Genomic DNA, 5652 nt, shown 5'->3' with positions numbered 1-5652 from the left:
GAGAAGTGTAAATTTTCAAAAGCTGCAACTTATATTCATTCTATTAGAGTATTTTTAATAGGTAAAGTACATTGGATGCTAAGATATATTTATGTATGTATATATTGATGCCTTAGTCACACTGGTTATCTTAACAGTTATAGAAACAAGTTCTGCAGGTTTGTTGTGGGTGAAACGGGAATCATTATAGCGGTCCTGTAGTCTCTTTCAAATTCAATATATGCTTGAGGATTTTCTTCCCTTCTCTTTTCATTTTGTTTGGGATAGATTTCTGCCAATAGTAGTATTAGGAAATATTGTTCCTTGCAGAACATCTCTATATTGAGAAGGTTGTGGAGCTAAGCTTAAGAAGGTTGACAAGATTCTTAGGTTTGCTCTATTGCTGGGATGTCTTGGAGAGCATGGTTTGGAGGCTCAGATATGGATATTGTTAAGAATTCTATTTAACCTTTCTCTGGAGCACTAAGTGTTTGTCTTTCCCTCTCCTCATTGATCACACTGTGCACTTGCACTTAAGTTTGCAAGTAGCAGTGTCCTTGTTAAAATAAGTTACATGAGTGTAACTTTCACTAAACTACCATTATATCCATTATTTTTACAACTTCTCTCACAGTACCTTGCATGTTACACCTAACATCTGACCCAATTGTCAGATCTAAATGTGTGACGTTACATTACATTGCCAAAACGACTTAGCCTAACTTGACATAAATTCGCAAAATTTAAATTTATATTCTTCCTTCAGAACAATAAACCCATTCATTATGATCTCACACATACATTCGTAATACATAAGAATCTATTTCAACCAATTATGAGGACATCATAATGAATTAATATCAGAGTTAAGATTCGAATCTAAACTTAAATGTCTAATTTTAAATTTATGTCTTGAGATAGGGGTCTTCATGTGTCGAGATAGATCATAAATTATTTTGGAATTTTTTACTTCGAAGTTAACATGTTTGGAGACACTACATGTATCCCGAGGTAAAACCTTTTATGTCTTAAGATTAGGTAAGACCTACTTTCCTTAGTTTCCTATTTTTACTTCGATGTTTGAATGTATTAAGACAAGGGGTTCTTGTCTCAGGACTTGGAGCAAGGCAAAATTTATTTAGTTTTGTTGCACTTCTATCTTGAGACAAGCTCAAGACAAAAGCCACTTGTCTTAAGACTATATAGATGTCTCGAGATCTCAAGCTCTTGAATGCAAAAATCAAGTGAAATTTGTTCTAATGGTCTCAAGACATGTTTTTGTCTCGAGATCCAATGATCAAATGGTCAAAATTTTTGTACTTATAAGTATTCAAAGCCTTAACCAGATGGACCTAAACACACCTAAAACTTACCATAGAACATATTCATCCAATTAACCTATTTAAACATGTTCAAACATTATCAAATCAAAGCCTTCAATATATCATTACTAAACCAAGTAATTTGCATATTCAATCTTGCATAATCAAATATAACTAGCTAGTAATCAAAAGGTAAAGCTCAACCAATCTAACATTACATGTCACTTACCAAAAGTGTCAAAACTTACGCAACAAGTCTACCTATCTAGGTACATGCCATGTGACTTTAAAACATATATATATACATGCAAAATAAGATTGTAAAGGTTTCCAAGTTGAGTCGGAGAGTTGGATGCTTGACCATGAAACTCTTATAGCTTTTATCTGAAACCTGCATCATGGAAACAAACAAATTACTATGCTTAGTAATGGTTACTCAATGGTGCTAACATAATTCGAATTCAATTATAAACACAACCAAATCAAATAAACACAAGTAACATGATAAGTTAACCAGCTAACCATTTCACATTAACATCAAAGATACGCATATACCAATAGATATTTATCATTTCATCTTATTCTCACCAATGCTTTATTCAAGTTCTCGATATAATTTCAAATGCAACCTTAAGGTATTTTCACCTAGTTTAACATATCAAATTCATGTCTAATGTTAGCATCAATACCTCATTTTGATTTAATAAATGTTCAACATACCATTTTTACATTGTAACCCTTATTAATCAAATCAAATATAAAAACGGATACTCGGATCAATCCACCATCACATCAGATATGCACTGAAGTGATAATCAAGTATAAATGCACCGATTTCATCAATCACACCAGAATACTCTCGTACCCCAAGGTATTTGAGCTAGTTATATGTTCTTGATCTCCAAGGTATTAGAGAACTATTACAATATATACACGCATAGCGATGAATTTCTCACATATCAATATGGACCTTATGACATGTCAACTATACTCGTGACTCTATCCAAAAACGTTAATAGGCAAATTCCATTATTAACCATCACATAATATATAAAGCAAACATATACATATAAAAAAATCACATAATTAGAATACATATACCTTTCAAATAAAACCATCTAAGCATATATGTTTCTTTATTTAACTAACTTGAATTATGAATGAGAGCACAAACTGAATTAGCTATTCATCGACAACTTTGCCTTTTTCTTTGTTTTTCAATGTCTCAACATTGCCTTTAGTTATGTATGATAAATTCGGATACGAGAAATCCATTAGATATATAATTCGGATATAGAAATATGATAAATAAACATGAATGTGATTTATTCAATTTTAGAGTGCTAAGTTTGATAAATTCGACTTAATAGATATGATATAAGGACTTTCTACAACCATTATTCATTATCAATCCTCAAAAGTTTTTATTTTCTACAATTTGGTCTAAAATTAAACGTAATTTATCAAACAATCTAAGCTTAATTCAAGTTTAATTTAAACACTTTTTATTAAAATTTTGAACAATTTCAACCATAACTCTAATTAGCACTAACATGCATGAATCTAGACTTTTGATATATGTCAATCCTTATGTTTTCAACTATATATTCCTTGTTCAAACCTAAAAAAAATTATCAATCTAACACTTGTGTCTTGAATATTAGTTATTTAAATCTAATAATTTACCAAAAATTGAAAAGAAAACTCACCTATTTTCTCGTGGAAGCTTTCGATAATGGTTGAGATGAAAGAACTTTTTTTTCCTTAGTTTCATCTCTTCCACTAACAACTATTATAAATTATTATTTTATTAGTTAATCATAATGTTAGATAGTGAAAAATGATTAAAAATAGTTTATTTAAGCATTAACAAAACTTATAAAAATGGTTTATTTGCTAATAGAACCTTAGTTTAATCACCTTTTATGGCATTTTCCAATTTTTAAAAAAAATTAATTTCCCTTCATTCAAGTCAGTAATCATTTTAGTCCTTGTACTATTTTTATTATCTGATTCGATTCAATAACACTAAATAATTTGATCTCCTGATCCATACCTGACATGTAATTACCTTATTTTAATTGTTTACTATTTTGATTAAATAAATTCAGTCCAAAATCGAACTTTCTAACACTATTGAAAATTGGGTCGTCACACTACAGGCATGATTTCATTTATTCTCATTTAAAGGTCTCATTTGGGGACTTTTGGATCATTTATCAAACTTAGCACTCTAAAATCCTTTTTGAAACTTGCTTTCTATAATCAAAACAACCACTATAACTCTTATTCTTCTCAACCTCTTATCGTGTCCATTACAATCGACTGCCATCGCGCTTTTTCTCCAAAGTTTGCTCTGATCTTCCTTTTTGCCATCTCTCCACAACTTCTCATTTTACCAGATTGTAATGTCTTTTTACCTTAATAAAAGAACCCTTTATATTTTGGCAACTCCATTGGCAAAGAGAGATTAAATTTAGTGAAATATTATTAATATTTTTTTTTATCTTTCCTTTAATTTTTATTGAAAACTATGGAAGGTTCTGAAGTTCAAATAATCCAATTCCCTCATACAATTTTTGAACGATTGTCAAATTATGTGCAAGTGTACATAATAGTGACAAGTAATAAGTAGTAAGTATATGAGTTATCGTCTCCACAGAGACTGTATATACAAATTATTTGCAAAATTAATTATTAACAACTTGGTATGTTACAAAATAAATTATTAATGTGAGATAAGAATGTAACTAGTTATACTAAGTATGCAAATAGATGAATTTAAACACAATACAAAAGATAATAGCAATAGAAAACTCTAACACGTGATTTAACAATATTGACATGAATATGCTAGAACAATTACTTCCCTTTGACTAATGATCATTGGCATTTATGTTATAAAATGTTACGATAAGTCGTGACAATTTGAAAATTCACTAAACCAACTTTTTAAATCATAGGCTTCTCTTGGAGTCCTTATGTCTCTTAGCTACTTTGCATATATCTATGTCAAACTAACCTTAAGATCGCCTTCTCGAGCCTTACATACAGTTTATGCATGCAACAATCATCTCTCAGTATCAACATGACATGCACTATTCAAGTCTTTTGTCTTTTGTCTATTAACTATTACCTCTTCTCAGACTAAATAATAAACTCTCACCTGCCAATGCTGGCCATGCATTTATAAGTGTTAATATTAATTCTACTTGAACGAATGAATAAACATTTGTACAAGACATTCTTAACATAGAATCAAGAATCACATGTCAAAGTTTCATAATTATTCTAGCAAAAACAGAATTAAATCATAATCATTAAATTAAAAAGACAAAGATAAGTTGCAATCATGTTCATCAACACAATAACAAAATAATGAATAAGAGAAAAGGAAGATGGAATATCGAGAGGGGTTATCCATGGCTAGTACACAATAAGAAGAGATAACAACCGAATTCAGTGGTTCTTCGCAACTTTTTCTTGCTTGCTTCTCACGATAGTTATCCTCCTCTTCTAGGCATCACTCTCACCTAAATGCTATCAAGCTATTGCTTACTTGTTGCTCTCAATTTTCGGTAAGGGTTTAGCTTATTGCTTGTGCTATTTCCTCTCAAATGCTTGCCTCTATTTATACGAGTGAGTCCCTAACATCCCTTGCTATTTTTGGCATCAATTTCCCCTTGATTTTCTCCATGTTGTGTTGACCCCTTGATCTCCACAAAGCTGATTTGGTTATTCCTAAATTCAAGGCATGTGGTTGAGGTAGCTAAAGAAAAAGTCCTTGGTCGGTTTTGAGCATGTGGTGGATGGTTTGAGCTTCCTTCTCTTCTAGTGATCGATTTGGGCTCTTTTGGGTTGTCTAAGCTTGTTGATCCACTCCGTAGTTGGGTTGAGATGAATTTTGAAGTCCAAAAAAGCTAGATTGGACATCCAAATCTGTACATTCCCAAGCCCAATCTTTTAGTCCTATGTTGCGACTCTTTTTGTGCATTGCTATGACATTTGCATTAACATGCGAACTTCTGCTTTCTTTTCCCACTGAGTCTAATTACCCCCTCAAAAAGATTAAAAACCATGCGTTTAACATAATAATTAGTTAAAATAACACATTTTTATAGTATTTCTTATTATACATAATTATGAATAGAAATTATAAAAAGTGTTATCAACTACTAAGAATTTGCATAATTTATATGTTAAAAAGTGTTAAAGATAACTTTATATTCTAGAGTTATCAACATTCGAGACTTGATGAAGATAATGGAGTCAAACGAGAAAAAGATGCAAATATTAGAGGAGAATAAAAAAAAAGATGATGGAAACTATCTCCCAACTCACACCTTTTCCA

The sequence above is a fragment of the Gossypium hirsutum genome, chromosome D11 (assembly GCF_007990345.1).
Source record: "Gossypium hirsutum isolate 1008001.06 chromosome D11, Gossypium_hirsutum_v2.1, whole genome shotgun sequence".
NCBI classification, from domain to species: Eukaryota; Viridiplantae; Streptophyta; class Magnoliopsida; order Malvales; family Malvaceae; genus Gossypium; species Gossypium hirsutum.
Note: the sequence above shows the minus strand (reverse complement) of the source record.